Source organism: Diceros bicornis, chromosome 16, assembly GCF_020826845.1.
Source record: "Diceros bicornis minor isolate mBicDic1 chromosome 16, mDicBic1.mat.cur, whole genome shotgun sequence".
NCBI classification, from domain to species: Eukaryota; Metazoa; Chordata; class Mammalia; order Perissodactyla; family Rhinocerotidae; genus Diceros; species Diceros bicornis.
In genome coordinates, this window is record NC_080755.1 from 16,227,131 (window position 1) to 16,249,813 (window position 22,683).

The 22,683-nt window shown below is 38.0% G+C and overlaps 1 protein-coding gene across 1 annotated transcript in view; it reads right to left on the reverse strand.

Moving 5' to 3' along the window:
• METTL4 (methyltransferase 4, N6-adenosine) overlaps positions 1–22,683 on the reverse strand; it is a 315,176-nt gene that overhangs the window by 40,712 nt on the left and 251,781 nt on the right. Inside the window, exon 9 of the transcript XR_009222413.1 lies at positions 11,352–11,495. The gene's annotated coding sequence lies outside the window, so the exon portion shown is untranslated. The remainder of the gene's footprint in view (positions 1–11,351; positions 11,496–22,683) is intronic.

The window sequence follows — 22,683 nt, forward strand, 5'->3', positions numbered from 1 at the left end:
ATTTGTCTCCTCCATCTCTTTTGCTGTTCAATGGAAGGAACAACAGGCCAGGAAATTTTATGTCCTCTATTCAGCAAGGAATAATAGAAATGGGAGCTGACTCAAGCCTCTGACACCTATTGCCATGTTCTCTCCAGCCCTTCTAACTTCCAAGATACTCACTCTATAAATTTAGCAGGTTGTGACAGAGGGATAGAATTCTACAGAACAGGTTCATTAAAATACATATTTATACACTGACTATGTACACATGATATATAGCTTCCTGCTCTGAGGCAGCTACATGATATATGTGTACATTCACCTACAGCCTCAGCTTTATGAACTGTATTCCTTGGAGATACCAGCGGCTCCAATAACTAGGTACACAGTCAATAATTACTTTCATCTTTCTCCTTTTATTTACTCTTTAAGAGATTCATTAAGATGAAGAATGACAGCATTGCTTTGCTAAGCCATTTTGATTACTTTCCTAATTCATTTATCATGACCTTTGGAACTATTAGCTTGGTTTTCGCCTTCCAGTCATCCAGAATCTTGTTTTATTAAAACTAGGTTCTGCATCCTCAGTGGTTCCTTTCAAATGGGCTTTTTGGCCTATACACTATTTAACAGAAGTGACATATGGTAGAACGTTTCTTTTATAAAGACACTCAAGTGTGTAATATACATGGTCAGTAACAGTCACAATATATGTTTAAAATTGGTATTGGATCACTCATAAAGTTTTTTAATGGCTATTCATTTTGTAGCCTCGAATCCCTCCACAAAAAGGAGTGCTAAGGGAAGAAAAAAGGTTAGCAGTGGCTAATGTGGGGAGCACATATCACAAAGTAGGCACTGTCTAAGTGACATTACATATGCTATGTCATTTATCCTCACAGCAATCCTGCAAAGTGGGTAATATTCCACCTATTTTAGAGATAAAGAAGTTGTGGCTCAAAAAGAAGAAGCGACTTGCTCAAGGTCACAGAGTAACTACTGAGTTTGAACCAACGACACTAACTGGCTGGGACCTTGTACTGTTGACCTTTTCCTTCTCCTTTCTCAATCCTAGGTACATAAAGGATGTCCAGTCATATAAGCCACTGCATAAGAAAAAGGTAAAAGTCTGCATCATTTACACTCTCTTCCTTCAGCTCTTCCTCAGAGAAGACCTGCCAGGCATCTCTTATTCCTTTACACAGAATATCAATCTTTGGGAGGATAGATGTACAGAAAACTTACTCTATTTGAGGCTACCTTAAAGTAGAACTCCAATTAGCAAAATATAGGTTGTTCATGCTCTGCAAAAGACACTATCAAGAGAATGAGAATACAAGCCACAGACTGGGAGAGCATATTTGCAAAAGACATATTTGATAAAGGACTGTTATCCAAAATATAGAAACAACTCTTAAAACTCAACAATTAAAAAAAAACTCAGGCCGGCCCCATGGCTTAGCGGTTAAGTGCGCGCTCTCTGCTGCTGGTGGCCCGGGTTCGGATCACGGGTGCGCACCGACACACCGCTTCTCCAGCCATGCTGAGGCCGTGTCCCACATACAGCAACTAGAAGGATGTGCAGCTATGACATACAACAATCTACTGGGGCTTTGGGGAGAAAAAAAATAAATAAATAAAATCTTAAAAACAAAAAAAAACTCAATTTAAAAATGGACAAAAGATCTGAATAGACACCTCACCAAAGAAGATACATATATATATATGGCAAATAAGCATATGAAAAGATGCTCCAAATCATATGTCATTAGGGAATTGCAAATTAAAACAACGATATACCACTACACATGTATTAAAATAGCCAAAAATCAAAACACTGATAATACAAAATGCTGGTGAGGATATGGAACAACAAGAACCCTCATTCATTGCTGGTAAGAGTGCAAAATGGTACAGCCATTTTGGAAGAGACTTTGGTGATTTCTTACAAAACTAAACATACTCTTACCACATGATCCAGCAGTCATGCTCCTTGGTATTTACCCATAGGAGCTGAAATCTTAAGTCCACTCAAAAACCTGATAGCAGTTTTATTCAAAATTGTCTAAACTTGGAAGCAACCAAGATGTCCTTCAGTAGGTGAATGGATAAGTAAACTGTGGTACATCCAGATAATGGAGTACTATTAAGCGCAAAAAGAAATTAGATGTCAAGCCATGGGAAGACACATAGTAACCTTAAATGCATATTATTAAGTGAAAGAAACCAATATGGAAAGTTACATACTGCATGATTCCAACTATATGATACTCCTGAAAAGGCAAAACTATGAAGGTAGGAAAAAGATTAGTGGTTGCTGGAGGTGACATCAGTAAGATGGCAGACTAAGAGGTCCCAATGCTCATTACCCCCACAAAAACTACAAAAACAATAAATAAACTGCAAACTGATGAAAATAGCTCTGAGAAAGCTCTGGACCACAGCGAAGAAGTAGCAGAAACCCTGTGGAGCTTAAAACTGAGGATGGCCATCTAGAAATCCATAGGAAGCATTTTACCTACACCACCCCACATCCCAGTCCAGAGCAGCTCTGCACCAAGAGGAATCCCCTCAGAGGGATTTACTACACAGGGAAAAGAGAGAACCTCAGCAAGCCTCACTGCCATGGATATTTGCAGACTTTGTACCAAGGACCCCCAAAGTCTTCACAAAACTGAACCCAGATGACAGAGCTGCATAGGGTCCCCACTGCTGCATCTCCTCCTCCAGAATAGAGCTGTCACTGCAATGAGACCTGCCCCCAGGGGCTCTAGTTGCTACTGCGCCGGGCTCTACAGGATCAGGACAACATGCTACTGCTCTGCACCCTGCCCCAGGTCTTAAGTCAGGGCTTTGACCCACCATAACTGGGTTGCACTGCTGCAGCTCTGTGCCCCATCCCTGGGTCCCAAGTCTTGCTTTGACCCACCATTACTGGTGCCAAGCTACCACTGTTCTGCACTGCACCATCTGGGTCCCAAGTCAGGGCTTTGACCTGCTATAACTGTGCTTCACTGTTGCTGTTCTGTACACCAACCCTGGGTCCTCAGTCACAGCTTTGACCCATCATCACTGGGGAGTGCTGCCATTGCCCTGTGCCCCACCCCCTGGGTCCTGAATCAGGGATTTGGCCCTCCATCACATGGGCCATGCTGCTGCTGCTCTGTACCTTTCTTCATGGGAAACAAAGTCAGGATTTTGACCCACCATCTCCAGGGCATGCTGCTACTGCCCCCTGCCCCTTGGGCCCAAGACACCACTGCACCCTTTCACCCTGGGGCCCATGCTACTGATGAATGCCTTCCTTTGCACCCAAGTCACTGCAGAGATCCCCAGAGACTCAGACCCCAGTTCCGCAGGAGATTTGCACTCACTCACACCTCAGACACTGGTATCATGCCACAGCAAGTACACCTGTGCCCCAGGACCCAGACTCTGTGGTAGTTCTACATGCACCTGATCCCTGAGCCCCAGCTCTGCTAACACTCAGAGTGCCAGCACGCCATACCTGGCACCCAAAAGGATCTCCTTGGCAAGAACTTCCTCTCACAGGCAAAAAATGAGAAGAGGAGGGTTCCAGCAGTCTTTGCTTCTGAAGATCCCAAAAGCCCTAGCTCCCACAGCCACCCACAGAACCTCCACAGTCTTGGCCACAGAAGACCCCTCTCAGTCTTTACCAACACTGATCTCAGACTCATTGACCTCAGATTATGCTCTGTGCCCTCCCAAGAACCAGAGATGCTGTACCTCACCAAGCTGGTGCCCTCACAGCCAACTTCAGGTGAAAGTCTTTCCACTGAAGGTAGTCTGAAAAGGCTAGAAGAGGTGATTGCTCCCTCAAATACACAGACATCAATGCAAAGCCATTAGAAACAAGAAAAAGCAAGGGAACATGACACCACTAAAGGAACAAAGTAATTTTCCAGGAACTGACCCTAAAGACACCTGCAAGTTACCCGAAAAAGAATTCAAAATAATTATTTTATGGAAGCTCAGCAAGATTCAAGAGAACACAGACAATTCAATGAACTCAGGAACACAATACATGAACAAAATGAGAAGTTCAACAAAGAGATAGAAATCATAAAAAAGAACCAAACAGAAATTCTGAAGCTGAAGAATACAATGAATGAAATGAAAAACGCAATAAAGAGGTTGAACAGCAGGCTTAATCAAGCAGAAGAAAGAATCTGTGAACTTGAAGACAGAACTCTTGATATTATCCAGTGAGACAAGAAAAAGGAATGAAGAAAGCCTATGTGAATGATGGGACACCATAAAGTAAAACAATTTTCACTTTATGAGAGTCCCAGAAGGAGATGAGAGGAAGAAAGGAACAGAAAACTTATTTTAAAAAATAATGGCTAAAAACATCCCAAATCTAGAGAAATGGCCATCCAGGTATATGAAGCTCAAAACTGCAAACAGATTCAATCCAAAGAGATCTTCATTGAGACACATTATAATCAAACTCTCAAAAATCAAAGACAAAAAGAGAATTTGAAAGCAGTAAGAGAAAAAAGACTCCTCACATACAAAAGAACCCAAATAAGGTTATCACAGATTTCTCAACAGAAATCATACTCCATGCAAACAGAAACCAAAACAGATCAGGGATAGCTCTACTTATATCAGGCAAAATAGATTTTAACTCAAAACCTGTAACCAGAAACAAAGAAGATAATTATATAATGATAAAGGGGTCATCAAAAGGAATTTATCAATTGCAAATATATACACAACCACTATCAGAGCACCTAACTATATTAAACAAATATTAACAGATATGAAAGCAGAAATAGACTTACCAATAAATGGTAGGGGTCTTCAACACACCACTTTCAACAGTGGATAGATCATCCAGACAGAAAATCAATAAGAAAATAATGGACTTGAAATACATTTAGATTAAATGGACCTAACAGACATGTACAGAACATTTCATCCAAAAGCAACAGAATACACATTCTTCTCAAATGCACAAGGAACATTCATATGTAAGGTAAAAAAATAGTCTTAACAAGTTTAAGAAAATTGAAATCATATCAAATATCTTTTCTGACTACAATGGTACTAAAGCAGAAATCAATAACAAGAGGAAAGCTAGAAAATTCACAAATATGTGGAATTTCAACAACATATCCTGAAAAACCAATGGGTCAAAAGAGAAATCAAAGGGGAAATCAAAAAATACCTTGAAACAAATGAAAATAGAAACACAATATACCAAAACTTAGAAGATGCAGGAAAGTTCTAAGAGAGAAGTTTGTAGTGATAAACGCTACATTAAGAAAAAAGAAAGATATGAAATAAACAACCTAATTCTACAACTCAAGGAACTAGAAAAAGAAGAACAAACTATCCCCAAAGTTAGCAGAAGGAAGGAAATAATAGAGATTAGAGCAGAAATAAATGAAATAGAGACTATAAAGATAATAGAGAAGATCTACAAAACTGGGTTGGCTTTTTGAAAAGATAAACAAAATTGAAAAACCTCTAGATATACTAAGAAAAAATAGAGAAGATTCAAAATTAATCAGAAATGAAAGTGAAGACATTACAACTAATACCACAGAAATACAAAAGATCATGAGACCACTATGAACATCATACAACAATAAATAGACAACTTAGAAGAAATGGAGAAATTTCTAGAACATACAACTTACATAACAAAATAATGAAGTTATAGAAAATATGAACAGACCAATAATAAGCAAGGGGATTGAATCTGTAATCAAAAACCTCCCAATAAAGATAGTCCAAAACCAGACCACTTCACAGGTGAATTCTACGAAACATTTAAAGAAGAATTAACACCAATCTTTCTTAAATTATTCCAAAAATTGAGGAAGAAGGAACACTTCCAAAATCATTTTACAAGGCCAGTATTACCCTGATATCAAAGCCAGAAAAGGACAACACAAGAAAAAAAAATTACAGGCCAATATCCCTGATGAACACAGATGCAAAAATTCTCAACAGAATATGAGCAAACCAAATGCAAGAGCACATTAAAAGGATTACACACCATGATCAAGTGGGATTTATCCCTGGGATACAAGGATGGTCCAACATCCACAAATCAATAAATGTGATACACCACATTAACAGAATGAAGGATGAAATTCATATGATCATTTCAACAGATACAGAAAAGGCACTTGACAAAATTCAACACCCTCTCATGATAAAAAATTCTCAATAAATTAAGTATAGAAGGAATGCACCTCAAACTAGTAAAGGCCATATATGACAAGCCCACAGCTAGCATCATAGTCAATGCTAAAAAGCTGAAAGCTTTTCCTCTAGGATCAGGACAAAAATAAGGATGCCCACTCTTGCCACTTTTATTCAACATGGGATTGGATGTCTTAGCCAGAGCAATTAGGCAAAAAAAAAAAGGAATAAGAGGCACCCAAATCAGAAAGGAAAAAGTAAAATTGTGTCTGTTTGCAGGTGATGTTACATTACATATAGAAAACCCTAAAGACTCCACCAAAAAACTGTTAGCACTAATAAACGAATTCAGTAAATTTGTAGGATACAAAAATATACAAAAATCTGTTGCTTTTCTATACCCTAATAACAAACTATCAGAAAGAGAATTAAGAAAACAATACCATTTACAATTGCATCAAAAAGAATAAAATACCTAAGAATAAATTTAACCAAGGAGGTGAAAGACCTGTACACTGAAAAATGACATTAATGAATGAAATTGAAGAAGATACAAATAAATGGAAAGATATTTCATGTTCATGGATTGGAAGAATTAATATTCTTAAAATGTCCATACTACCACAAGCAATCTGCAGATTCAATGCAATCTCTATCAAAATGCCAATGGCATTTTACACCAAAAAACAAACAATCCTAAAATTTGAAGGGAGCCATAAAAGACCCCAAATAGCCAAAGTAACCTGAAAAAGAACAAAGATGGAGGCATCACGCTTCCCAATTTCGAACTATATTACAAAGCTATTGTAATCAAAACAATGTGGTATTGACATAAAAGCATGACAGAGATTAAAGGGACAGAAGAGGGAGCCCAGAAATAAACCCACACATATATGGTCAATTAATTTATAACAAAGGAGTGATACTTGATGCATGCCTCAATAAATGGTGTTGGGAAAACTGGACAGCCCCATATAAAAGAATGAAACTGGATCACTATCTTACACCATACACAAAAAATTACTCAAAATGGATTAAAGACTTGAACGTAAGACCTGAAACCATAAAACTCCTAGGAGTAAACACCTATGTTACTCCCTAGAGTAAACTCCTTGACATCGCTCTTGGTGATGATTTTTTGGATTTCACACCAAAAGCAAAAATAAACAAGTGGGACTACATTAAACTAAAAAGCTTCTGCACAGCAAGGTAAACCGTCAACAAAATGAAAAGGTAATCTAGAGAATTGGAGAAAATATTTGCAAATCATATATCCGATAAGGGGCAAATATCCAAAATACATAAAGAACTCATACAATTCAATACCACAAGAAAAATCTGATTAAAAAGTGGACAGAGGATCTGAATAGACATTTTTCCAAAGAAGACATACAGATGGCCAACAGGTACATGAAAAGGTGCTCCACATCACTAGTCATCAGGGAAATGCAAACCACTACCACAATGAGATAGCACCTCACACCTGTTAGAATGGCTATTACCAAAAAGACAAGAAATAGTAAGTGTTGGTGAGGATGTGAAGAAAAGGGAACTCTTGTGCACTGCTGGTGGGAATGTAAAATGGTGCAGCCACTCTTCAAAAAATTAAAAATAGAACTACTCTATGACCCAGCAATTCTACTTCTGAGTATTCATCTGAAGTAAAGGAAAATAGTAACTCAAAAAGATATATGCACCCCCATGTTCATTGCAGCATTATTTACTAAATAACCAAGACATGGAAACAACCTGAGTGTCCACTGATGGATAAATGGATAAATACAATGTGGTATATATACGTATATGTATATATACATACATATACATATACACACACAATGGAATATTATTCAGCCATAAAAAAGAAGGAAATCTTCCCATTTGCGACACCATGGATGGAACGTGAGGGCATTATGTTAAGTGAAATAAGTCAGACAGAAAAACAAATACCATATGATCTCACTTATGTGGAATCTAAAAACATACACACACACACACAAACAAAAAAATAAACAAACTCATAGATACAGAGAACAGACTGGTGGTTGCCAGAGGCAGGGGGTGGGCAGAGGTGGTGGGGGGGCAAGGAAAATGGGTGAAGATCATTAAAAGGTACAAACTTCCAGTTACAAAATAAATAAGTCCTAGGGATGTAATGCACAGCATGGTGGCTATAGTTAACAATACCGTATTGTATATTTGAAACTTGCTAATAGAGAAGTTATTAAAAGTTCTTATTAAAAGGAAAAAAATTGTAACTGTTTGTGGTGATGGATGTTAACTAGATTTATTGTGGTGATAATTTTGCAATACATACAAATATCGAATCATCGTATTGTACACCTGAAACTAATATAATAAGTCAATTATACCACAATAAAAAAAAAGAGAAAAACTAAAAGAAAAAAAATCTGATTTTACAGAAACAGTGGAATGGTGGCTGCCAGGGGCTGGGGGGAGGGGGAAGTGGAGAGAATGTAGAGCGAAGGTTATAAGAATAAGCTGTAAGGATCTAACATACAGCACGGTGACTATAGTTAATAACATGGTATTGTATACTTGAAAGTTGAGAGTAAATCTTAAGCATTTTCACCACAAAAAAAAAAAGAATTAACTATATGAGGTAATGGATATGTTAATTATCTTGATCTGGTAATCATTCCACGATGTATAGGCATATCAAATCATCATGTTGTTCACTTTACATATCCAGTCATGTGTCACTTAACAATTAGGATATGTCCTCAGAAATGCATCATTGGGCAATTTTGTCACTATGCAAACATCATACAGTGTATTTACACAAACCTAGATAATATAGCCTACTACACACCTAGGCTTTATGGTACTAATCTTACGGGACCACCGTCATATATGCAGTCCATCGTTGACTAAAACATCATTATGCAGGACATGACTGTATACAATTATATTCGTCAATTATTCCTCAAAAAAATCAGTGGTTGCCAGGGGTTAGGAGAGAGGGAGGGAAAAATAGGCAGAGCACAGAGAATTTTTAGGGCAGTGAAATTATTCTGTATGATACCGTAATGGTGGATACCAATGTCATTTATACATTTGTCCAAACCTACAGAATGTACAACACCAAGAGTGAACCCTAATGTAAACTATGGACTTTGGGTAATAATGATGTGTTAATGTAGGTTCATGGACTGTAACGAATGTACCACTCTGGTGCAGGATGTTGATAGAGAGGCTCTGCATTTGTGGGGACAGCAGGTATATGGAAACTCTATATTTTCTTCTCAGATTTGAAGCAAACCTAAAACTGCTCTAAAAAATAAAGTCTATAAAAAATAGGCTGTTTACACAATGTTTCTGAAGAAAACAACCATACATATGGAGAAAAATATAATTAGACACCATGCACAAAAATTAATTCTACCTAAAGACCTAAACATGAAAAGGAAACTTTAAAAGTTTTAGAAAAATATATTTAAGAACATCTTTAGGACACTGGAATAAGGAAGGATTTCTTTCTTTAACAAAATAAAAACACAAATCATAAGGGAAGAGATTCAGAAACATAACTACATTAGAAGGGAAAATTTCAACAAGATGAAATATGCCATAAGCATACTGAAACTCAAGAAAGAACGAGAAAAGTTAACTGTGAAATTCACAAAGAATTAATACTCAGAATATATAAATCAGTCAGAAAGAGACATTCAATCCAACAGAAAAACAGATGAAGAATACAAATAGGAAAATTCACAGAAGAAACTGAATAGCCAATACACCCGTAGGGTCAAAAAAGATTCTTGACATTACTAGAAATCAGAGAAATGAAAATTAAAAATAAATAAATAGACTTCCACTTTCAGTAAGAACAGACTCATCCACTATTTCAAACTAATCCTACTCTGAGGAAAACTAAAAACTTGATTGAAATGTAAAAAATATCTTCTTAAAAGCTGTTTTTAAGAGGAATAACAAAATAGTGGGGAATCACGGGACCAAAATCTAGGAGAAGATAAAAATCTAGAAAAGTTAGCCCAACATTCAACTCAATAAAAATAATCTGCAAGGACTAGATTTGCATATCCACTTGACAAAAATAAAAACAAATGGCTGATAAACCTAAGCAAAGATGTTCAACCTCCTCAGTCACCAGAGAAATGCAAATTAACACTTTAATAAGATACCATACCCAGCATACGTACCAAAAGAATAATTCTTAAAATCATAATGTTGAAGGAAAGAGCAAGTTACTGAATGTTATACATAGTATTTTACTAGTAAAGCTTTAAAATACCTAAATATATCTTCACATTTTTAAGCATGCATATTTATGTAATAAATCTGTAGAAACACACCCCCTTCAAGATAGTTAGTATCCCTGGGAAGAAAGATGGGAAATGGAACGTGGAGGGGTACTGTATGAGTTAAGATTTTTAATAGGAAACAATAGAAATCAATTCTATCTAAATTTAGATGTTTAGAAAAGGAACTCATTAAAGTTTATTGGATAGTTCCCAAAATCTCTGGGAGGATCCTAGAATCAGATTTGAATACTCTACAGGCAGAAAAACAAAATGCTCCAAATTACTGCTGAGAGTGGTTCGATCAAGGCAACCTTCCTACAGCCACTGAGCAGGTACCAAAGCCGAAACCACCACCACAAGAGCTGGCCCCTGGATGACAATGCTAGAACTTTGGCCACTGCTGCTTCTGGAAACTGGTTGAAGACGCCTCCAGCTTTCAGAATGGATTTAACACGGTACTGGTTCTTTGGGCCGCTGACTGCAAGTCTAATTGAAAGTCAGCTCAGGGCGCACTTGATTGGCACAGCCAGGCCCCAGGTGACAGTACACGGAAGGGTAGAAAGCACCTGCCTTCTGAATTGAGAATAGGTAAATTCCACAGGCACAGGAGGGTGTTTGTGATAGATAGCAAAAATGGCTGCAGATCCTTACCATTATTTTGTAATGTGACTTTAAAGCTCCTACAATCAAGGAGTAGAGTCTATTTCTCTAGCCCTCAAATCTAGGATTAGCCATGTGATTTGCTCTAGACAACATTAGCAAATATGGTGCAAGCAGAGGCTTGAAAGGTGTTCATGCATTATAGCTGCCCTCTCTTGCTGATTTTGGAAACCCTGCAGCCACTGCCATGTGAATAACCCTAGGGCAGCCTGCTAGATGGTAAGTGAAACAGAGACGAGTTACCTCCATTGCTCCTGCTGACAGCCACCCAAATTCCAGGTGGTGAATAAGGCCATCCAGCTGACCTCAGATACATGAGTGAGTCCAACAGATACAGTGTGGAACAGAGATGAGCCATCTCAGCTGAGCCCAATCCAAATTTCCAACCTACAAAATTGTGAGCAAATAAACAGTTGTCATTTTAAGCCATTAACTCTTGAGGTGATTTGTTACACAACAAAAGTGTACTCTTACAATGTTCAAAGATACTAAGAAGGAAAAATAAAACGACAAATATTCACTACATTCCATGCTTCTAGGCTGCCCAAAATACCCTCTTCTTTAATACTAAACTTCAAACAATAATAATGCTCTCAGCTAACATACTGAAATCATTCTTCATACAAACACAAAGGCCAATCACATCTCTTCAAAGTTTCATTGGACTTGTATCCAGTTTCAGTTCCAGGATCTCAGGGTAATATCTTTCCTCCACTAGGTCTATGGTTATGCATTTTTATATTCTTAAACCTATGATTAAATTATAATGATAGCAACTAGTTATGATGTTGAAAAGGAAGCAAAAACTAAAAACGTGTGTAAATACATGCATATAATCCCTCAAAAAATTGTAATATACAGTCTATAGTCCTTGTTTCTGCAATTAGTCATGAGGCTATATTTAGCATTTATGAGTTTTTCCTTCCATCATCTATTTCATCCTTTTTTTACCCTTAGCAGCACCTCAGCTAGACATGATGGGATCAATCAACTTCATTTTGAAGGCTTCTGAGTTGTTTATTGCTCTACCCATATGGAGTTGACTATGGCAACTTTTACCATTGGTCCTAATAGTACTAGGAACCATCCCAGAGAACCCTCTGGGTTGCTTCATTTCTCATCCTTTTCCCCACTGTGCATTAGAAATTCTACTTCCCCATAATAATTCTAATCAGTTACCCCTGCCAACAGTGTAAGATTCTGTTTTGACTATTCTTCCAATGGCATTCAAACCCCAAATGGTCACAGAGCAGAGTCAGCTTCCAATTCAATGAAATCATTGACATATAAGATGTTGGAAGCATTAATTTCTTAGGTTCTAAAATCTTAAGCCAGCAGAACCCAGAGCTGCAGGGAGGGTACATTAAAAACTGTGCAAGTGGATCATTATGTACAATAATGTGATGTATCACTCCCATTTCTAACCCTTTTCCTAAATCCATATATATATACTAGCTATAAAAGAAAGAGCCATACATATCCATTGCTAGGTCCGAGTACCCAGTTTCTCAACTGTTTCCATAATTAGCTAATTGTCTGATGGAATATATGGTAAAATTAGTGAATGCCATGAGTATTAGCCTTTTCCTTTATTTCTTTGTCGTAAAATGAGTTTCTTGATCAAAATAGTGTTTTGTGGGATATCCTGATTTAGTATGTCTACCCATGTTGATGCAGACAGAAGATGGTAGGCAGTGAAAGTAAATTCAAGTTCAAAATACATGTCTGTAACAGTAAGGACAAACTTCCCCCCCTCGATTATGTAAAGAATCCAGGATAATCAACATATCGTGGCATATAATACCATATTGGAAGCTCAGAGCTGAATGTTTCTTAACAAATTGGACAACCAGCAACCTGATAAGCCTTGGTGAGGCATAGTCCATATTGGCATATTTATGTATAATCTCCACACTTTTGCCACCACAGCCCTTTGTTCAATAGCATATTGAGCAAGCACTAAAATGGAAAAAGTGAACCCACATCTAAAGAGCAAGACATCTTATTCTCCTTAGTGGGTGATGTGGATGAGAAGTCACAGGGTCACAGACTTTTTCACACCCTAAGCCCATTCCAAGAACTCCAACTACATACCTCTTGCCCAACTTCTTTGTCAATAATTCTCCAATCTTGCATCTTCTAAGACTGACCATCATGACAAATCATTAGCTATTGCCCATGAATCAATGCAGATCCTTACTTTTGGCCATCTCTCCTTCCAAGCAAAGTGAACAATGAAAGGTACCAGTCAAATTTTTGCCCACTGAGGATGTTTCCTTTCTACACTTCATTTTAAAATTAGCCATAGGTGAGACAGTAAGGTTATAGTTTACTTCTAGCTAATAACCAGCATATTATACAGAGCCATCTGCAAACCAGGCTTTATTTATTTCTTCGTCATTCAATCACTTTAAGGGAACTCCTCATAAGGAACAGTCTTTGGGTTAAAGAAGAGTTGGCAGTGCAGCAGTGCTGGAAAGTAAACCACCTGCTCCTGCAATTTGTACAGTGAAGACTTTCTCTACTCTGGTATAGTACTGTACATTACTACATTTGCCTGAGGATGAACTTAGGTTAGAAGTGCTTGTTTTTATAGCATTCTGGATCAGGTAACACTTAATCCATGATGGGCTGAATGAACCATATGATCAACTGATGTCCCAAATTTAGGGTCTTATCATCTGAATGGGCCAATAGTAAGCCAAGAGCAGCTTTTCAAATGGAAAATACTTACTTACCAAAGTAATTATCCAAACCCTAATGACCTCTACTATAATACTGTGTATTAGGGCTGGCAACTGGCTCCATTCAGTATCCTAATCTTCCATGGACACTTTTAGCACCATTGAGTCTACTAACTCATAAGAGCAAATATGTTTGGAAGGCATCCTTGGATAACCTGGAGTAACTTTTCTAGCTCTGGCTCCTACTCAAAGCTGGCGGCTTTTTAGGTCATCAAGTAAATGGATCAGAGTAGCACAGCCAAATATATATATAGTCTTCAAAATCTAAAGAGGCCCTCCAACCATTGTGCCTCTTTTTTTAGTGGCTGAGATGTATGGGGCAACAATTTGTCTTTTACATTGGACGGCAAATCCCAACATGCCCAGACCAATGAACCTCCAGAAATTTCACGATGGGGCAGTGCAACCAATTTAGTGGGAATTATCTCTAGGTTCTGGCATGAGTATGTCTTAACAAAACAATTATAGAACTTGCTACTTCCTGTTCTTAAGATACTGTAAATGTGATAGCATCAATGAAGTGAGCCTGCTGGAAAGGCGAGATTATCAAGTTCCCAAGAACTAAATTGTGGCACAGAGGCATGGCATTAATGTAATCCCTGAGACAAGTTGATGGAGGTATCCTGCTTTCTCTTCCAAGAGAAAAATAAAAAAATTTTTGGTGTTCTCTCTTTGGGATGTAGAACGCCATTTGTGAGATTGTTTGCTTAGTACCAAGTGCCAAGAATCAAATGCTGATTTCTTCAAGTAAAAAGATTACCTCTAGGATAGCAACTGCCATTGGATTCACTTGATTAAGGTTATGATAATCCACTATTATCCTCCAAGACCCACCATGAACAAGCCAAAAATGGAGATGTAATAAGAGTCATTTTTCAATTCTTTGAGAATAGTACTTATATCTAAAATTCTCCCAAGATCAGAGCATTGCTTGTGGTTTACTATTTTGGGATGTAGGCAGCTCCAGAGACTTCCACTTAACACTTTCTACAAAAATAGCCCTTAATCGCCGGCCCGGTGACATAGCGGTTAAGTTCACCCATTCTGCTTTGGTGGCCCGGGGTTTGCCAGTTCAGATCCTGGGTGTGGACCTACTCACCTCTCATCAAGCCATGCTGAGGCGGCGGCCCACATAGAAGAACTAGAAAGACATACAACTAGGATATACAACTATGTACTGGGGCTTTGGGGAGAAGAAAAAAAAAAGATGCATTTCCAATAAAAATTTACTTAAAGAAAAAAAAATACCCCTTAATCCATGAGTACTGGAGACAAATGTGGAGATTAAGCCAGTGTATATTCCAGCTATACACTCACAAGCTGAGAACATAACCACAAGGTGAATTTGAGTTTACACTAGGCACATCTTGAGGAGATTCCATGTTACCTGATCCACGAGACACAATCCATAAAATTCTGGTTTCCTGGGGGATTTGCTCAGTCCAATAACCCCTGAAAGATCTGGACATTTTTCTTTTCCCAGCAAACTGTTTTCCTAGTAAATAGACCTGGATCTCTTTGTGGAAGGCTACAAACAAACTTCTGTTATTATTATAAGATCCTTGTTCAAGGTACAGTGCCAACACTTTATTCAGGGGCTCTATGTGTGTGAATTGACTTAACTCTGAAAATTGGCTTAGAAGCCAAGAGTTTCTATCATTGTTTCCCAAGTAAGGCTTCTATACACCAGAGCAAGAGCTTTTTCTGTTATAAAGATTTAATAGGACCTACGTAGGAGGCCTAATTCTTTGATCCTTAGGATCAGTTAATCACACAGATAGCTGCAGGTCAGAACATTCTAGTTACCATTCCTGCTTGATGCCTGTTTTGATAACCACACCAGCAATTTAAGTGCTATTACATGCTTGGCTTCTGCCACCCTAAAATTGCATATCCCATTGAAATCAGGGAAGCCATTTCAACCGCAGCATTTCCTATAAGTATACCATGCCTACAGAGAACCATCATTCTGGTGTTTTTCAAAGATGCAGAAGCACCTCTTACCAAGATAGTACTCAGAGCCTTGGTGAGTTGTGCATTGGTCTCTCTCAGCGGACAGAGTCTGGGTGTGGATGAACCAAAGGAGAAGGAACATGATTTTAGATAGAGACGAACATATTATTGATATAGGTGAGTGTAATGGCCATCCTGAATTCAACATGTTAGCTACATCAACTGGGATGGTTCTAATTGTTTATGTTGTTGATAGACTTAAAAACTAGACTCGTTTGTGGCTAATGCTAAAGAAAGCTCAGATGCTAGAAAATCTTTGATATTATGTTGCTCTCCCTCTTGGTTTCATGAATATTTTAAATATACCCTCTATAAATGCAAAGAAAGCTTCAACTTTATGTGTGACATTTTCTTTATGAAAAATAATTCTGAAGCCAAAATCGCAAAATGATAATACATGTTAATTCCCTCTCTATATTTCTGCATGTTTGAAATATTTTAGGAGCTCTTTTTCCCGCCAACTCCCAGTTGGAGGGCTTTTCACCCAGGAGGAACAGGATATCAGCATTTCTCATCCTTCCCCCAGCTACCTGTTGCTGAGACTAAGTCCCAAGTAAGTGTGGTTGAGAATTGGGGGCTCCCTTCTTCTGCCCAGCCCCCACTCATAGAACAGAGGCTGTATCTTGGGCGCAGCACTCTGAGAATACTGGGTCACTGACCACCTTGCCCAGCTCAGGAGGCAGTAGTTCCATGCCAGGAGAGGCAAACTGAGAGGACCTCAAGCTGCTCGCCCAACCCCTCCACCAACTACTCAGCTCCTAGAGTGGGAGTGTCACAGCTCCAGAGCCCTAGTTCTGAGATTTTGCCTAGGGGAAGAAAAAAGCTATAAAATAAATATCTTTTATTCTTTTCCCAAAGGAACTGACTTGATTTGCAACAGAACATGGAGAAGTTCAAGCCTAAGGAAGCTCTCAAGAACAGTGAAGGTAGTAGTGAAAGGCAATTGGGAGGACACTCTATCAAATATTTAAAAAAGAATTAACATCAGTTCTTCACAAACTATTCCAAAAAGAGAAGAGGAGGAAACACTTCTCAACTCATTTCAGGAGGCCAGGATTGCCCTGATACCAAAACCAGACAAAAACATCTCAAGAAAAGAAAACTATGAATATGAAGGCAAAAGCCCTCAGCAAAATACTAGCAAACAAAATCCAGCAACAAATAAAAAGAATTATACACCATGACCAAGTGGGACTTATCCCAGGGATGCAAGGTTATCCCGAGGATCTGAAAATTAACTAATGTAATACATCACATTAATAGACTAATAAGAGACCAGAAATCACATAATCATCTCACTAGATGCAGAAAAAGTGCTTGAAAAAAAGCCAGCACCCATTCATAATGAAAACGTTAAAAAAAAACTAGGAATAGAAGGAAACTTTCTCAACCTGATAAAAGACGTCTATGAAAAGCCCACAGGTAACATCATACTTAATGTTGAAAAACTAGATGCTTTCCCCCTAATATCAGGAACAAGAAAAGGATGTCCATTCTTACTACTGCTATTCAATATTATAGTGAAGGTTCTCACCAAGGCAATTAGGCAAGAGAAAGGCTGGCTTCTCAGACATTAAAATGCATCAGTGTAAGCTTCAACGAGCACTCAATATACTACGTTGTTGGCTCCCTGAAAATACAATCACTTTAGGACTAAAATTCTACTCCATAGCACAGATTTCTCTAACTAATCCCATCCCATCATGATCACTCACCTACTTTGCATCCCCTCATCAATGCTTCCTTTATTCAACAAATATTGATCTATACTGTAACTTTATAGCTTTTTTCCCAAGCTGTTTTCTTCCTCCCATTATATTTCTATTCAAGAGAAGCTATTACCTACCTTTTTTCATAGGCACACAGTTGAATAAACAACTTAAAATTTTATTATCTCGGCTTCCTATTTTGTACATTCTTGCCTTCACCGAAAACCTTCCTAGATTTGCACAGCTTCATTTTCTCTAAAAGTAAAAAGTAAGCACTCTCTCCATCACTAAAGCGTTCCTTTTTTCTTAAGCAGCAGCATCTCAGAATCTGCACTCAGCCAGAAGTGTATAAGAGAAATATCATCTAATGTTTTCTACATTAATGATTGTTTCATTTAGTTTCTAAAAAAATGTCTTTATGCTTAGTATTGAAGCTAGCATTCAAAAATATTTCTTGAATGAATACTATATGTAGAATTCTATACTCAACTCTCTTAAGAATCAAATACAGTAAAATAATGTAAACTGGAGTAGAAAGGACTCAGTAGACTGACAGGTAGCCAATCTGAGATGCAGTCACAGAGTTGTGATGCGATTGGGTCAAGTCATATAATCCCTCTGACTTTCAATTCCCTTTTCCAGAAAAGGATTATTTATCTCAGGGATGGCAAAGAAGTTTCGTCTCAAATGCCAAGTCCAGTTGATTGGTAATGATGCCTTGAATACCGGGAAAAAATATGAGGCTTAGCACAGGCCCAGTGAACAGAGTGCTATGATTAATTTGTGATGTCTGTCACAGTTAGAAGTAAGAGAAGTTTTGGAAAGAGTATGCTAGCTATTTGCCATCTCTAAACTATTTAAATGTGAAGACTCCACAATATTTTTTTTTTTTTGTGAGGAGATCAGCCCTGTGCTAACATCCGCCAATCCTCCTCTTCTTCTGCTGAGGAAGACGGCCCCGGGCCAACATCCGTGCCCATCCTCCTCCACTTTATATGGGACACCGCCACAGCATGGCCTGCCAAGCAGTGCGTCGGTGCGCGCCCGGGATCCGAACCAGCGAACCCCGGGCCGCCGCAGCGGAGCGCGCGCACCCAACCGCTTGCGCCACCGGGCCGGCCCCTCCACAATATTTTTAATAAAACATGATCTGATTCATCATGCTCTGCATTCTAATGTAATATCATATTATCAATGGTAAAATAATAAGTATTTACTCTCCTCTACTTTTTGTCATTAATTATCTGTTTTACAAGGTACAAAACTTTTTGTAAGTGACCATGAAAATCTTGAATATTATTTTTATAATATACTCAATATTTAATTAAAAGTATCAATTAAATTTAGTTATCCAGGTGAACAAAAATTAGGGCAAAGGTTGTTAAGAAGTGTTGAATGAAAATCCCAGTGGATATGAATGCTCATTTTCTGAATTCAAAATATCATTTTATGTCTTATCTTAAAACATTAAATTTCCCCATTTTTTTCTGTGGTTTCTAGGATAAAACTTTATTTAGGATTCACTTTTACAGACCACAATTTGCTATTAACATCAACGGTAACTATTTTATGCCCAGTTTTTTTAATGGAATATATATCCTACAAATATATACATATTTACCATACAAATGTGCCCCTTTACCCCTTTGGCCCTCCCCTGCTTTTGGTGGTGAACAAGATGTAGTCTACACTGATGTCAAAATATAATACATACACCTGAAATGTATATAATGCTATATATCTATGTAACCTCAATAAAAATATATATATCTATATATAATATATATAATTAAAAGCTTTGATTTGAATACTAACCAAATGATTATTTTGTTAATCAAGTTGCAAAACTGTAAACAATATAGGTGGGATTTTGTAGTTTAAAAAAGTGATCATTTAGTTTTTATTTTAATATTTAAGACCTTTATCAATGCTTGGCCAAATGTGATCCTCCTAGGATTGTTAGCCAGCTGATTTCTGATACATTGCTCTCTTAGAAAAGCAGTATTAATGGTATTCAGTTTCCGCTGGTTGAGCAAGACATCGGTAATTTCTCATTTTCCCAAGTGAAATCATATTTATTCTTTTAAAAATTTATTCCAGGGGCTGGCCCCTTGGCTTAGCGGTTAAGTGCGCACGTTCTGCCACTGGCGGCCCAGGTTCGGATCCCGGGCGCGCACCGACGCACTGCTTCTCCGGCCATGCTGAGGCCGCGTCCCACATACAGCAACTAGAAAGATGTGCAGCTATGACATACAACTATCTACGGGGGCTTTGGGGGGGGGGAAAAAAAAGGAGGAGGATTGGCAATGGATGTTAGCTCAGGACTGATCTTCCTCACAAAAAAAAAAAAATTTATTCCATTCTTTTTCCAGAAATCTAAACATCATTAATATTATATTATTTCTCTTTTTCTCTCAAGACGGCCCTTTAAAAATGGTATCCGTGTATTTTGCATTTTTCTATCAGAAAGGATATGTATGTACATTTTTGCCAGTGATGTGTGAGTTATTTATTGACACAGAAGAAATGTGTTTAAAGTGATTCTTGTTTATTTTACATGAAGATTCAGTAGGTAGATTTATCTGCCAAAATAGGGGGATTTTAGTATGTCAAAAATTCTCCATTTTTAGTTTATATTTCCCCAAGTGTCCTTTTCATTTCCTTGGCTCTTCCTGCATAGGTTTATATATGTATAATTTACACGCCATTCATTGTAACTCTGGTAAAAACAACTATGAGTAGAGATCTCACTTTACTAACCTCACCAAAAAGCAAAAGTTGTAACTCAGAAATAAGCTTCTTGCAACCCTACTGAGAATCCTAAGAATCTAATAGGGCTATTCAGATTTATTTCCAAATTGGTGCAAATTACTTGATTAAAAATTTACAATAAAGCATATTAGAAATATCTATAATGACTATAAGCCTAAATGACAACAGAAACTTTCTGTTTAGACTACTCCAGAAGCTTCCTATCAGATCTCACAGCCTCCATTCCTTACCCCTCAAATCATCTTCACAGCCACCAGAGTTAGCTTTCTCAAACATATTTCTAATCATTTTATGCCCCTCCTTAAAACGTTTGAAAGACCCCTACCACTTATAAGATAATATCTAAAAGCTTAGCACAGTAGGTCCTGATCTGCCCTGTCTTTTTCAGCTCCTGCTACCTCTTTCCTCTTGTGACCCTACTCCCCTATGCTACAGGCACCATGAAACAATTTGCCATTACTCAAACATGGAGTAATAATTGTCATATCTTCATGGCTTTTCTATTTCTTCCACTTGGAGTTATCTAGTCATGTTCCTCTCTTGAAATTCCACTGACCTTCTAACAGCCAAATCAAATACTACTGCTCCACGAAGCCCTCCTTGTCTCCCGCAGTTTGCATTGGTGTGTCCACCCTCTGCATTGCTATGATACTTTGTTTATATATATCTTACAGCCCTTGCTGTTGAAAGCCTATCAAACCACAATTGTATATCTGTTCTCTCATTGGATCTATAAACTTCTTTGGCAGAGAGTGTATCTATACTGGTCAACTTTCTTGACAGAAACCCACTCAATCTGACTTTTGCCGAAAGGGACTTCATCAACACATATAACTCCAAAGCCCAGGGACTCAAATGATATTGACCGAGGTCTTGCTCTTTTTTCCTACCTTGACACTGTGTTTGCCTTCGTGTATTGGCCTTGTTCTCTTTCAAACCATAGATGTGCTTTCTCCTTACACTGAGAGAAAATGGCCAACAGCAGCTCAGACTTCTACTATCCAAGTTAACCGAACGAATTGAAAGACAACTTCTCCTTTTCAATGTCTCTCCCAGGGAAATACTCTGATGTGGTAGAATTTAGGTCATGTGCTCACCAGTGAGTCAGTCACTGTGTCCAGTGCACTGCAGCACTGTGCTTACATTCCCTCCGATGTGCTCACCCACTGCTGTGCTCTTAAATATACATCCACAAATCCTTTGATATTCCTCCTCTCATGAGAAAGAATTTAATTCCCCTCTCCTATGTGTGGGTTGCACTTAATAACTCATTTCTAATGAATGGAATATGGGGGAAGTAACGGTATGTAGTGACATACCATTATGTCTTGGGTGCACTCTCTCCCCTCTCAGATCACACTCTGCCATGTTGTGAGGACACTCAGGCATAGGGTTGCAGATAAAATACAGAATTCCCAAAAACACCAATTTGTAAAGGTACATGCACCCATGTGTTCATTGCAGCGTTATTCACAATAGCCAAGACTTGGAAGCAACCTAAGTGCCCATCAAGGGACGAATGGATAAAGAAGCTGTGGTATATATACACAATGGAATACTACTCAGCCATAAGAAACGATGAAATCCAGCCATTTGTGACATCATGGATGGACATTGAGGGTATAATGCAAAGTGAAATAAGTCAGAGGGAGAAGGTCAAATACCGTATGATTTCCTTCATTAAGTAGTAGATAATAACAACAATAAACAAACACATAGGGACAGAGATTGGATTGGTGGTTACCAGAGGGGAAGGGGGGAGGGAGGAGGGTGAAAGGGATAATTCGGCACATGTGTGTGGTGATGGGTTGTAATTAGTATTTTGGTGGTGAACATGATGTAATCTATGCAGAAATAGAAGTACAATGATGTACACCTGAAATTTTTACAATGTTATAAACCAATGTTACTGCAATAAACAAAAAATTAAAAAAAAAAAAATACAGAATTCCCAGTCAAACTTGAATTTCAGGTAAACAACAAATGATTTTTAATATATGTATATACCAAATGTATTTTAAAAAATCCACAAGGGTAAGAGGTAGCCAAGACTAAAAAATTTTACTTAATGGTGTTGTTTCCTACACTGATTCTGTGCACTTTGGAAAATTTTTTTCTTCCTTTACCTATTTTTCTCTATCTTTTCCCATCTAAGAGTTACAAAACTGTTTTACAATAATCTCCTCAGGCCTTAAAAGAGATGTCACATTATCAAAATTCAGAAAGAAATTTTCCCTGAAGAAGATATTGCTGAGACAAGTAGGTAAAAGAAAGAAAGGTCAATGTGTAGGGGCGGGGGGTGGGGGGTTCCCTGAGCCAAAGAGGAAAGGAGCATTA